General features: G+C 38.1%; 1 long non-coding RNA gene across 2 annotated transcripts in view; it reads right to left on the reverse strand.

Moving 5' to 3' along the window:
* LOC114478192 (uncharacterized) overlaps positions 1-10,022 on the reverse strand; it is a 42,866-nt gene extending 32,844 nt beyond the window's left edge. The window contains exons 1-2 of one of the 2 annotated variants that reach the window (XR_003675824.1): positions 9,963-10,022; positions 9,699-9,862 (exon numbers count right to left, since the gene is read on the reverse strand). This is a non-coding gene — a long non-coding RNA (uncharacterized LOC114478192). Of the gene's footprint in view, positions 1-9,521; positions 9,580-9,698; positions 9,863-9,962 lie in introns of those variants that run through there. The other variant, XR_003675823.1, reaches the window with a different exon arrangement.
* Between the last annotated feature and the right edge of the window lie 4,784 nt (positions 10,023-14,806).

Raw genomic sequence — 14,806 nt, forward strand, 5'->3', positions numbered from 1 at the left:
TTGTCAACCACTTATTAAATACAATTATGTGATTAGAATCTGGTAGGTCGACCTTTATTAACATTGAAATGCTGTGAACATTCCTACTTGGGCTGGGCGATATGGACCAAAGCTCATATCTCAATATATTTTCTCAAAATGGTGATATATGATATAAATCTATATAATTTTATCAAATAAAGTCTGACCAGAAAGACAATTCTGGGTTAAATTTGCTGATGCTAAAATGCCACACAGGGACATTTTTTAACAAACAGCTGATCAATATGTGCACTCATTAATCCATCTAACTGAGCTTTACATGTTGTTCTGAGAAGTAAAAGCAGCGACTCCTAAAACTAGTATTTTGATACATAATAAGCTATAATATATATATGTATATGAAATATTATAGTTTTCTATATCACCAAAATAGAAAACTCGATACATCTTGAATCTTGATATATCGCCCAGCCCTAATTCCTAAATTATAAAACAGCCAAAATAAAAACATAAATGTGTTTATGAAGCACATGTGTTTATTTAATATACTTACAGCTTATATACAAGTCAATACATTGTATATTTATTATTAATTTCCCATTGTTTGTCTTTAAGTTAGACATTAACATTTTATTTTCATTATATATTTTATTATAATTTCTCATGCTCACACTGGTTCTCTGGTATTCACTAATGACTTATTAGACATATTTATTATCAATCAATCAATCAATCAATCAATCAATCTTTTATTTGTATAGCGCCAAGTCATAACCAATGGTATCTCAAGGCACTTTACAGTAGAGCAGTCTTAAGGACGGACTCTTCATTTTATGGATACACACATATGCATATATACGTATATACACATACATATGTATCCCACACCCAACATGAATTCATCATGGCGGCAAGGAAAACCTTCTGTTAAGCAGCAGGAACCTTGTGTGGATCCCATTCCTATGATGAACAGCCATCCACGTTATGCTGTGTTGGGTGTGTGTAGAGGAAAGGGTGGAGACAGAGTTGTTGAGACTCTGTAACTCCACACTGAGGATCCCACGGACCTGCAAGACAAAAGCCAGAAGGAGTACAGGAGCAAACACACAAGGGAAGAAGCAGACATAGAGGGAGTGTTTGAAAGAGGAATGGGACCCTCTCCGGTCCCTCTCTAACCTAAATGACCTCTCTCTTAACGCCCTCTCCAACCTCTCTCCAACCGAGCATGCCAGACCCCCCCCCGGCAGTCTATGCCTATTGCATCTTAATTATGAGCTATGAGCTGGTTCCTAACTAAAAGCTTTACCAAAGAGGAATGTTTTGAGCCTAACCTTAAAGGTAGAGAGGGTGTCTGCCCCCCGAACCGTGGTTGGTAGATGGTTCCAGAGAAGTGGGGCCTGATAACTGAAAGCTCTTCCTCCTATACTACTTTTAGAGATGAATGGAACAACGAGTAGTCCAGCATTTTGAGAGCGTAGTGTTCTGGGGGGATTGTATGGCACTACAAGCTCCTTGAGATAGACTGGTGCCTGTCCATTTAGGGCTTTATAAGTGAGAAGAAGAATCTTGAATTCTATTCTATATTTTATGGGAAGCCAATGCAGAGAGGCTAATACAGGAGTAATGTGATCTCTTCTCCTAGTTTTAGTCAGTACACGTGCTGCAGCATTTTGAACCAGCTGAAGTGTCTTAAGCGACTTGCTCGGGCAGCCTGCTAAAAGAGAATTACAATAATCCAGTCTAGAGGTAACAAAAGCATGGACTAGTTTTTCGGCGTCGCCCTGAGACAGGATAGATCTGATTTTAGCAATGTTACGGAGATGAAAGAAGGCAGTTCTTGAAGTTTGTTTTATGTGAGAGTTGAAGGATAAGTCCTGATCAAATAGAACCCCAAGGTTTCTAACAGTTGTGCTTCGTGCCAGAGTAATGCCATCTAGGGCAGTTAGGCTAGCATATGTTTCTCTAAGGTGTCGCGGGCCCAGTAAAATGACCTCAGTCTTGTCTGAGTTGAGAAGAAGAAAATTTTGGTCCATCCAGGCCCTAATGTCCTTTAGACCGGCCTCAAGTTTAGATAGCTGATTTGTCTCACCTGGCTTCATTGATACATACAGTTGGGTATCATCAGCATAGCAGTGAAAGTTAACAGAGTATTTTCTCATAACATTACCAAGGGGGATCATATAGATACAGAAGAGGATTGGACCTAGCACAGAGCCCTGAGGAACCCCGTAGCTTACTTTAGTGTACACAGAAGACTTATTATTCACGTGTACAAACTGGTACCTATCAGATAGGTAGGACTTAAACCAGTTTAGGGCAGTCCCTGTGATTCCAAGTAATTTCTCTAATCTCTCTAGTAGAACATAGTGATCTATAGTGTCAAAAGCTGCACTAAGAAGCCCAGAGTAGATCATTAGTTACTTTAACTAAAGCAGTCTCTGTGCTGTGTTGAGCTCTAAAACCTGACTGGAAGTCCTCAAACAGGCTGTTGTTTTGAAGAAATTCACAGAGCTGAGCTGCCACAACTTTCTCAAGAATCTTTGAAATAAAAGGAAGATTAGATATAGGCCTGTAGTTTGCTAAAGTGCTGGAATCAAGAGTAGGTTTTGTGAGAAGGGGTTTGATTACAGCTACTTTAAAGGACTGTGGCACGTAGCCTATTGATAGGGATATATTTATTGTCTCCAACAAAGATGGGCAGACTAGGGGAATAACTTTTTTAAACAGCTTAGTTGGGATTGGATCTGAAAGGCAGGTCGATGGTTTGGAGGATGAAATAATAGAGTTAAGTTCCTGAAGTCCTATATGTGTGAAACAGTTTAGGTTAGGCCTATTTACATTTAATGGTACAGCAGGCCCAAGTGAAGGCAGGGAGTGGCTAATTTTATCTCTAATCTTGTGAATTTTATTGTTAAAAAATGTCATAAAGTCCTCACAGCTGAGGGCTAGAGGAATCATGGGCTCAATAGAGCTCTGACTTTGTGTTAGCCTGGCTACAGTGCTGAAAAGGTACCTCGGATTATTTTTATTTTCTTCTTATTACAGACTTTACATTCTTTAACACTTTATAAAGCAGTGTATATTTGTGGCGCATGTGATTGGCTGATTTTTCATGGTGACTTACGTCGTTCCTTCCACTGTGGGAGACTTTAAAATCTCAGTTATTAATCTAACAGAAGGTGTAAGTGTGTCACATCTTGATGGTCTCTAGGAAGATAAACTCTGTCACATTTGATTTCACAACATATCTACACCAGTTCTTCTTCAGTCGTGCAATACACCAAGGACATGTTTCCTTTGTTTTACCATGAACCTTACAAAGTGGTATTTAATGTCCACATGTGTGCACCTCTGTCTGCCTACAGGGTTTTTGGCTGAAGCGATCGTTCCCTGATTGTCTTCATACACCACTGTTTGGTTGTATTTGTAGTCATCTATACCTTTTAATAGCTGCTCTAGAGACATATACACTCCTGCATTTCAGAAGCTAGAGCCATATATTCTGCTTCACATGTTGAGAGCTACTGTAGGCTGTTTGTTTGTTTTCCAAGAAACTAAAGAACTGTTTTTACTTAGGCTACACAGTATCCTGTGGTGCTGCACCTGTATGAGCGGTCTGCTGCCCAGTCAGCATCACTATAGGCTACTAGGCTTAAAACCTCATTGTCGTTTTGCTTGAAACACAACTACTTGTTTGTAGTACATATCAGTATCTAAGAAGATGCTTCACAGATACTCCATGTTCCTCTGTTGGTTCACAGAAGTTTTGTGAAAGCTTGCTTACCACAAAACTTAAGTCTGGGCGTGTACATGTTGTTAGATATATAAGGCTGCCCACAGCCTCTCTGAACATGTATCTGTATCTGTTAATCTTATTAATTTTCTGTATCTTTATCTTCCTAACCCGGAAGTGGGTGGGATTTAACCTAGAAGTGAATCAGATTGTCTTGAAATGGGCAGTGCTGTAACCGGTATGTTATTTTAAGCATGCAATTGATATGGGTTGATTAGAAAACTATTTACAGGACAGCATCAGCATCAGATCAATAGTTTTGATCACGATAACAAACTATTTACAGAACAAGTTTTGCTATTATGAAGTATAATTTAATGAACAAGAGTTTTCATACTCAGCATAACTTTCTTTTTTTAACTTGTTTTATGATCGGTGCGATTTTTTGCATTTTTTTTTTTTTGTTTTTTTGTTTTTTTCCACACCGTGTGTGTGTGTATGTGTGTGCGTGTGTATGTGTGTGCGTGTGTGCGTGTGTGCGTGTGTGCGTGTGTGTGTGTGTGTGTGTGTGTGTGGAGCTTATTTGTAATATTTATACCACTACTACCTTGATTTCTTAATGAAATACAGCAAGAAAGTGTCAGACACACAGTGAAGTTACCATTTTCTGAGAATAGACATCTTTTCCATGAAAATTAATTCTATGAGGAGATTTTGCCATTGGTTGATGTTAAAGGATTTTTTATCTTTCCAATTCACTAATATTGTTTTTTTTTTTTGGCTATGGTGAGTGCCGCAAGGAGGGATTGGTTGGATTGGTTTGCTGGAAGATTAAGCATCGTCAGGTCTCCTATCAGACATAGATTTGGAGATAGAGGAATCTTGCAGTCCAAAATGGAGGACAGTTTTTCAGTAATTAGAGACCAAAACTGCTGTACTGGGGAACAATACCATAAGGCATGTAAGAATCAGCTGTTCCATGGGTTAGGGTTGGGGTCAGTTATAATTGTAATTGCGTAATTGATAATTAATTACAATTACAGGGTAATTATAATTGGAATTGTACTTGAAAAAATGTATTGCTGTCGTATTTGTAATTAAATTGTAATTGAGTTTAGATAATTGACTTTGTAATTGTAATTGGCATGAAAATTCAATATAAATTCAATGGCTTACACATATCACATAGCACTCACTGCTCTAGGCCAGCCTTGTCCCTGTCGACAAAATACATGAGTGACAACTAAAGTCTCACTAAAGAAGGACTGGTTGGAAGTTAACACTTAAAGCTCAAACATACTTGGGCGAACACGTGCAAAGCGGAGTCCGCCAAGCCAATTAAATGCAAAGCTCAGATTTTACAATTGCGCTGACTTCTCCGCGCAGTTGGTGTCACAGAAAACACTGCTCGGTATTGTATCGACCCACATTAAATGTAACACCGACCTGCATCTCACCCTCTGGGTGAAACAGAGCAGATGAATGAATGAAGAGTTCTGGTGTAAAAAACAAAGAACTCGCGTAAATACCTTGAAAAATGTGACAGAGAGTTTACTTTTCTAAAGAGCAGCAGGATGTGACACAGTTACACGTTCTGTAAGATTAGTCACTGAGATTTTGGGGGAAAGAACCATGTAGGTCACCATGAAAAATCAGCCAATCACAAGCACCACAAATATAAACTCCTTTCAAAAAGTGTTAAAGAATGTAAAGTCTGCAACAAATGTGTCTAATACGTTATTAGTGAATACCAGAGAACCACGTGAGTGAGCATGAGAAATTAGAAGAAAACAGATGGACTGAAAATAAAATGTAAATGTACACCTGAGGGGTATTCCATAAAGCGTGTTATGTTCAAACTCTGAGTATGTTCGGGCTCAAATGAGGGAAACTCTGAGTATCCCATTCCAAAACGCGAGGTATGTTCTTCTCTGAGTATGTTACCATGGCAACGTTGTCCGTGAACTAAACCTGGTCGCTGGCAGGTTTTATCGAAGAAACCCTGGGTTTCCTACCTGGCTCCGCCCACCTGAACACCGTTTCTGAACACTTTAATGAAACTTGACACTCTTCTCTGAAACACATTAGTAACATCACACACCACAGACGTGCTCACATCACTACTAATGTTGTGTTGCTTTTTCATTTATTTTTTTGCTAACGGTAGTTTTCTTTATAACAGTGTGGATGCAGATCATTAGGTGAAAGACACTGAGAGGTTGATCTGCATTAAAACATCTACTGACGTCTGTAGAAACCTGTGGATAAAGTAAAGGGGAGGTGACAATTGAAATTAATACACTTTTAAGACTCGAACGTTGTTTTATACTGTAATACAGTTTGATCTTGAAAGCATAGGGCCGAGAGTTCGTGTCCCGTTTAGTCGTTTTTCTAACATTTTTTGGATGTCGAGATGACTCTGGAGACAACATTACAGTAAAAATCAATATAAATGATGCGATATAAAGCAGCAGTCACACTGTCTTATAGCCAGTGTAACAGGGGGGCTCTCTATGCAGCCATCCTATGCTGCTGCCACGTCTCCTCAAACTGGTGAATGAAACCTTATTGAACTCCAAAAAACAATAACCAAGAGTAAATACTGTATTTGCTCTCTGGTAAAAATAGCAGCTCTAACAACTGGTACAATGATAAACTTGGTGATATTACAGCCTGAGCATGCAATACGGGGCAGAATTTACTCTGTCACCAATAGCCTATGTCTCCAAAATGTTTCTAGAGGGTTTTAGTATCTTCTTGTTTTGTACAAGTCATAAAAAACACAAGCAGCCTCAAGTTTAATTACATAATAATAACAGTACCTGCTGGTTAAAAAGTGCAATAAATAAATAAACTGAAAACATCCACCCTTCTCGCATTTGTCGTATCCAACAGAGGAATTCCCTTTATAAAAGATAGCAGTGGCTATCAGTATGTAACACCTGTCAATCCGTACGCAGCACCCCTCATTGGCCAGTTTAGGTCACGTGATAGGTGCACCACATGCCTTAAAGTTCTGTCAGTTTTATTTTAGCCCTAACCCTAACCCTTTTATTTTAACCCTAACCCTAACCCTTATATTTTAACCCTAACCCATTTATTTTAACCCTAACCCTAACCCTTTTATTTTAACCCTAACCCTTTTATTTTAACCCTAACCCTAACCCATTTATTTTAACCCTAACCCTTATATTTTAAACCTAACCCTTTTATTTTAACCCTAACCCTAACCCTTTTATTTTAACCCTAACCCATTTATTTGAAACCTAACCCATTTATTTTAAACCTAACCCTTTTATTTTAACCCTAACCATAACCCTTTTATTTTATCCCTGCCCCTATCCCTAACTCTAACCCTTTTAATTTAGTTCTAACCCTAACCCTATTATTTTAGCCCTAATCCTAACCCTAATCCTAACTTTATCCCTAATCCTATCCCTAACCAAACCCAGGAAATACCCTATAATGTATATTTTTTTGTATATGTATTTTTAAAGGTGGAAATTGCCATGTTAAATATGTTAAAATGAAAAAATATATTTATCAAAAGTGGAATTCAAACCCATGGCAGCGGAAGTAAGAATTCTTGAATCAGGCACCTTAATTAGACCACTCGGCCATCCTGACACAGTGATAACACAGGCACATTACGCTTATGTAGAAAAGGTCAGGCAACATCATCTTTCGTACGAAATGTTGGTCAGTCCATCGGATGAAAATCTATACCTTTTTCTATAGTTTCTCATTGGGTAAATCAAAGGATTGCATCCAATCCCTAAATCTTCTTTCTCTCCTGATATTGATGCTATTGATCGCAGGCTATTCTTTCAAAAAAAAACCTATTGAATAGTGAATTAATGCTTTGATCCTGTCAAAGTTTCTGTGGCAACGTGGTGGAAAAAAATCTGGTCCAAGTAATGAATAAACAGCACCTGTGACTTTGTTAGATTGATTTATCATAGGCTCCAAACAGGAAATTAAATTACTGAAAGCATGATAATGATTTCATCCTAAACATGTCGGAAACCTATCACAATTGGCCCATTGCTGTAAAAACAATTCACTCAAAATAGTCTTTAAAGTTGGTAATTCATGACACTTCATCCTTTTTCATTTTATACTTGGTTTTGGGTGTTGTTAATACGTTCTTTTTTTATTCTTTATTTTTTAAAGGTTATATGAAAAACGTATATCTTGGACATTACATTTACCATATGATTAGATATAAGTATGTAATGACATTGGCAGGAAATGTCTTATGGGATGTGGGATCGACCCCTGAAACACAGCTCAGAGCTCCGACACAGCACGTTTTACTTCTCAGAAATCAAGTAACATTAACTCAGTGAATGGTAAAGCGGTCATAGTTACATGGACTTAGTCATAATAGTAAATTCTAGTTAAACTCCATTTATGCCATGGATGCACTCCTATCTGATAGTGTTGTGGTAGTCGAGACCGGTCAAATCTTAAAGGTCTCGGTCTTGTCTCGGACTCGGAATTTTCTCTCAAGACCGTTCGAGACCAGCACTAACTCCTGCTATTTTAAAACTTTTTTATAATGTGATAATAACACGGAGAAGAACGGGATAAAACAATCTTTTATTCATTCTTTAATCCACCCCGTATAATGACCACAACCTTCCCTAATTCCCAGTAAAACTCCAGAAAACAATCACCAGTAATAAATATTATCTCCCTGGTAAAGACAGTAGCTCTAACAACTGGTAAAATGATAAACTGGTGATATTACAGCCTGTGAATGCAGTACGGGGGACGCATTTACTCCACCTCTGGGTCCTAGTGTTTAATAAGTCCGTGTGTGTCATGTTTATGCCTCTGTCCAGCCACTCTTTTCATTATATCCATGTCTTTTAAGGCGTTTATTACATAGTGTCGGCTATAGTCCGGGCCGCCGCCATCTGTAATTAATAAAAATAACCTGTGTAAAGGCTTTTTCAAACTAAAAAATTATCATGTGAAATCTGAGACCTGTTGACCTGCACAACTGAAAAAATCAGAATTGAGAATCATTATTTCTTGGCAGAAATACTTTTAAACACTTGCTGTACATTCAGCTGACATAAAAAATCTTGTTTTCAAACATGTAGAATAATTGTGGATTTATCAGTAGCAGTAGTAGTTTTAATATTTTAGTTAATTTTTTGCAGGCACCTTTTTTGTCCATCAAATGTATTTAAAATAAACTAAAATTAAAGAGAGAATGTTATTTTACTATCAAACCTTGTCATAGTTTTATTTATTTATAGATTTTTTTAAATTGTCTCGGGCAAGTCTTGGTCTTGAATAGTGTGGTCTTGAACACAACACTTAAAAGCACACAAAGAATTTCACCAAGTTTGATTTCTTAAGATATTATTTTTTTATTTATTTATAGTTGAAATGAAAGCAGTCAGAGTAAACACTACTACTACTACTGCTGTCTCATTCTGTGCTGTGGTGATGAACATCTGGAACCGTCTGATTCTCCTCTGAAGTGAATCTGTAATCACACACAAGATGTTTTACAGGCACTAGTACAGTAATTAACACCTATTTTTATATTAAATGTGTGTTCAAACAAGAGGCTTTGCTTACATTGTTTTTGGTTGATTGATAGAAGTCTTTCTTCATCTCCGTCTTGTGCTGATGTTTGTGTGCTCCTGTCCTCCATCTTTCTTCTCCTCCATCAGTGGATGCTGGTGGTCAAGTCCAACATTTTACAGGTGTTAGTAAAACGTGACTTCTATTTATACATTAAATATGTGATCAGTGTCTTTATGTGTAAATGAGAGGTTTGACTTACATTGTTTTGGTTAATAAAAGTATTTCTTCTCCTCCATTGGTAGATGCTGGCACTCCCGTCCTCCATCTTTCTTCTCCTCCATCAGTGGATGTTGGCGTTCCTCTCCAACATTTTACAGGCGTTAGTAAAACGTGACGTCTATTTATACATTAAACATGTGATCAGTGTTTTACTTACATTGTTTTGGTTAATAGTCTTTCTTTCCTCTGCTGATATCTCCTCCTGGGGCTGATTGTGGGACACTTTTGGATGCTGGTGCTCCCCCATTTTTCTCCTCCTCCTCCTCCTCCATTGGTAGATGATGGTACTCTTCCATCTTCCTTGTTCTCAATCAGTGAATTCTGGTGTTCAAGTCCAATATTTTACAAGAATTATTAGAAAGTCATTTTTTACAATAAACGTGTCCAGTGTCTTTCTGTGTAAACGAGAGGTTTTACTTACATTGTTTTGGTTAATAAAAGTATTTCTTCTCCTCCATTGGTAGATGCTGGCACTCCCGTCCTCCATCTTTCTTCTCCTCCATCAGTGGATGTTGGTGTTCCTCTCCGACATTTTACAGGCATTAGTTAAATGTGACGTCTATTTATATATTAAACATGTGATCAGTGTCTTTCTGTGTAAATGAGAACTTTTACTTACATTATTTTGGTTAATATTGTTTCTTTCCTCTGCTGGCGTCTCCTCCTGGGGCTGATTGTGGGACACTGTGGTGGACAATTTACAGGTTTTAGTGTAAATGAACATCTATTTCTCTTTCTTTTTTTTTTTTACCAATGACAAAAATTTTACAATAAAAAAAGTTCAGTATCTTTCTGTGTAAATGAGAGGTTTTGCTTACAATGTTTTGGTTAATATTGTTTCTTTCCTCTGCTGATAGCTCCTCCTGGGGCTGATTGTGGGACACTTTTGGATGCTGGTGCTCCCGCATTTTTCTCCTCCTCCTCCTCCATTGGTAGATGATGGTACTCTTCCATCTTCCTTGTTCTCAATCAGTGAATTCTGGTGTTCAAGTCCAATATTTTACAGGCATGATAAAGTAATGTCATTTTTTACAATAAACGTGTCCAGTGTCTTTCTGTGTAAATGAGAGGTTTTACTTACATTATTTTGGTTAATATTGTTTCTTTCCTCTGCTGGCGTCTCCTCCTGGGGCTGATTGTGGGACACTGTGGTGGACAATTTACAGGTTTTAGTGTAAAGGAACATCTGTTTCTTTTTTTTCTACCAATGGCAGTATTTTTACAATTAAAAAAAGTGTTGAGTGTCTTTCTGTGTAAACGAGACGCTTGACTTACATAGTTTTGATTGATAGACTTCTTCATCCTCTGCTGATGCCTCTTGTGTCTCAAACATGCTGGGAATAAAAACGTAATCTCTAAACTCTTAACAACCTAACTATACCTAAACATACATACCTGTTTACGAGAGTGACGGGAGAATCACGCCCACTGTGGCCCGTCATAAAGAAACAAAAAATTAAATCTACAATCTAAAAAGGTCCAGGTGCCAGACGTTGGCCCGGGACATCAGAAGCCTCGCAAGATGCTAAGGCCAGCTGTGATTAATCACCTAAATTAACTATTTACAAAAGGGTGATATTATAAACACAAGCCTTGGCGTGAATGTAACCAAAGGCTAAACTCATCCAGCCAGATGCAAGGACTAGCTGTGAAAGACACGTTTAAACAAGGAACTCATCTAGAAAAACAAGAAACAGAAGACTCTAAGATGAGTCAGAACTGTCACCTCACCAAGGCCTCTTGGTGACAGACTCACACCGACAGTCAGAGCCGAACGATGGAGGTTTCTCAGAACTTACCTGTGGCCCAGCCTGGGTCTAAACCCAGAGGGTCAGCCCAGCGAGGGTCGGTCCAGCCTGGATCCAAGCCTAGATCCGAGCCCGGAGGGTCGGACCAGCGAGGGTCTGTCCAGGGTGGAAACAAAACCGGAGGGTCGGTCTGGCCTGCAACCGAACCCTCGGGCTCGGCCCGGCCTGCGACTGAACCCTCGGGTTCGGCCCAACTTGCGACCCGACCGTCGGGCTCGGCCCAGCCTGCGACCCAACCCTCGGGTTCGACCCAGCCTGCGACCAAACCCTCGGGCTCGGCCCAGCCAGAGACCCAACCCTCGGGTTCGGCCCAGCCAGCGACCCAACCCTCGGGTTCGGCCCAGCCTGTGACCCAACCCTCGGGTTCGGCCCAGCCAGAGACCCAACCCTCGGGTTCGGCCCAGCCTGCGACCCAACCCTCGGGTTCGGCCCAGCCGGCGACCCAACCCTCGGGCTGACCCATACCTGAAATAAACAACAAAAAAAATGTTTAACGAACAGTGATATTTAAACATATTTATTTCATTACATTGTAAATGAAAGTAAAAGTTTTTAAAGCTCTTTTTTAACTGACATGTTTGGACCTTCCTTTAGATGTACATTTAAACTGTTATACGGTCTCACATACAGAAACACCAAATATTTTTGTTGTTGTTTGCAGAATGTTAGACAGCAAGACTAAAAGCTAAAAAAAAAAAAAAAACAATTAGCGATGAAAATGCAGGAGTTATTCAGCAATAATGAGGGGAAAATGTACATTAAATTACCTCCAATTCGTAAAACTAGGCAAAGTTTTTGTTTCAGTTAGTGCGTTGACACTATTTAACAAGTTCACCATGAAGTTAAAGCAGAGTCCAAATATTAAACATTTCAAAAGAAGGTAGAACAACAATTTTTAAGAGGTACAGGGAGGAGGGAGATGTTGAGTAACATTGAGTATTAAGAGTATATATAGATATATATATATATACACCAGTGGCGGATGCTTTAAGACTACAAGGGAACCTCAGCTTCCCCTAAAATCAGTGGTCAAATATGTAGTGTTGTGTGTACATTTCACTGACTAAATATATGACAGAACACATGTATGTTTAGTTCAGAATCAGCTTCTTATAACAGAAAACTGACAGTGACAGCGTAACGTTCTTCATTCATTCCCGCAGCGTCACAGTGTTAATAAACAGTGGTGAAGTTCAGCTTCAATTGACTTCAATGGGAGAGGAATTAGGGGTTGATCCACTGCAGTCAAACTAGACGCTCATTGGATAAATGCTCGGTTATGACGCACTTAGTCCCGCCCATCGGACGCCGGGCTTCACAGGAGGTCTATGGAGCAGTGGGCTGGATCTGTCTGTTCCGGATGCTGGAATAATGGATGATGATTGGATGATCTCTCTCAGGCTAATTCAATTTTGATTGACAGCGAAATGAGCCAATCAGAGAGTATGACGTTGTAAGCACACAGGCGGGTTTTTCAAATATTTCAGTCCGTTGCTCTGTGTTGACACGGAGACTTTGCTGATCCTCTCATAGCGAATCAACTTCTGACAAACCTAGTGTCTGTTTTTGGTGTTTGTGGAGACTGTTACTGCTTGTGTTGTGAGACTTTTGACCAAACACTCACACTCCAGCGCACAGCAGCTACGCGCGTGCGTGTGTGATAATCTACAAATAGTTGTTGAAAACAAAATGTGAATTCTACTAAAATTCACATTTAAATAAACAGATACATTTTCTGAAGTAGGCAGAAAATGAGCTTCCCCTGCATGAAAGACCAGCAGCCGCCACTGATATACACACACTATTGTTCTATTGTTTTTGTATTTGGTAAATTGTATTATTATTATTATTATTATTATTATCATCTTATATTTTTCTTAATTTGTTTTTCAAGGGCTTAACGGGCAACTTGGGATGATATTTTGTGATGTACATGCTATGCACTTATATACATATTGTATATATATTGTTACGGCAGAATTTACGGTTGACCTCATTTGAGACATGATTCATTGCTCTGGTTGAATGATGGAATCCAGGAGAGAAGCATTGATGATTTTATATAAAAAAAATGTTTATTCTAAACTAAGAAAAAAGGTACAAAATGGAACAAAGTGAAACAAAATTAGCGTCCGTCCAGGCGGACGTCCGAAGGAAGTGCCGCGCCCCGCTCCAACAGTTTCAAAGCTTAAGCTTTTTATACAGATAAGAATAGGTCCCAACAGTGAGAGACAAAAGGGAGGGAGTCAGATGCCCATAGTGGCAATGTTGGAGGATGATGAAGATGTTATGAGAAGGTTTGGCTCCAGTCTTTATCTGTCTTGATAAGTGTGTACGTCAGTGTATGTCTGCAGAGATTCTGGCCTTGGCAGAGACTGTGCTGCACTGAGAATAATACGATCTGTACTGTTTAATCATGATTCAGCTGTTCAAAAGTGTAAAGATTAATGGAGTCGTCATGTATTAAAACATGACAAATTGTACACATGAACATACATTTGAGGATATGATGATGAATATAAAATTTGCCATGACAATATATATATATATTACATTTATGCTGTCTTAGTGAAATGACGATTGTCATTGTGATTCATTAGTTTAGATTAGAAGAAGGAGTAGGAGTTTATAAGTTACACTTCTGTATTTGATGTTTTATGTTCAAATTTATGCTCTTTTTTCCCCCCATTTTAATTCATTTGTTTGCATATTCAAAAATAAACAATTCAATTCATTTTAATTCCCCTTATAAAGTTTAGTTTATCCTTCCTTCAGGAGGGCAATGATTATAACAATAAAGCAAAAATAAATGTATTTGTTTATTTCTTGGAAGATTAAAACATTTATAGCTGTGCAAAAAGATTGCACTATGTAGTGATAAACTTTAACAACATATACAGACAAAACATGAATAAACATTTAATTTGTGCAGTGATGACTGTATCACTCTCATGAATGCTTAGCACTGCTATTTTTTTTAAAAAGAATTTTATTTATTGATTTATTGATTATTTATTTTATATTTTGATATGGACAGCACAATGACATTGGACAATTTTTAATTGTTTTAACGTGTGCTAATTTGTAACACTTGTCCACAGGAGGATTTTGAAAAACAAATTAAATAAGAGGAGGAAAAATAAGCCATTTAAATTTAAATAAGGAGACATTTTAAGAAAGTAGTCAATGTAGGAAATAAAGTATGTATCTATGTAAATAAATGAAGTAAATATTCAAGCACAAACAATGCAAACAGTATCCATGGTAACTACATTTCACCCACCTCATTGGCTGCTTCAAAAACAAACCAAAACAAATAGTTCAGTATCAATTTTATCTAGAAAAATATTAAGTGAAACTCGACTTTAAATTATTTATGAACTAAAGTACAAATTTACATTAAATCTACCTCAGTCAGTACAGGACTTAAATAAATCTACTTTTTGTTTTTTATTAA

This window comes from Gouania willdenowi, chromosome 16, assembly GCF_900634775.1.
Source record: "Gouania willdenowi chromosome 16, fGouWil2.1, whole genome shotgun sequence".
Lineage (NCBI taxonomy): Eukaryota > Metazoa > Chordata > Actinopteri > Blenniiformes > Gobiesocidae > Gouania > Gouania willdenowi.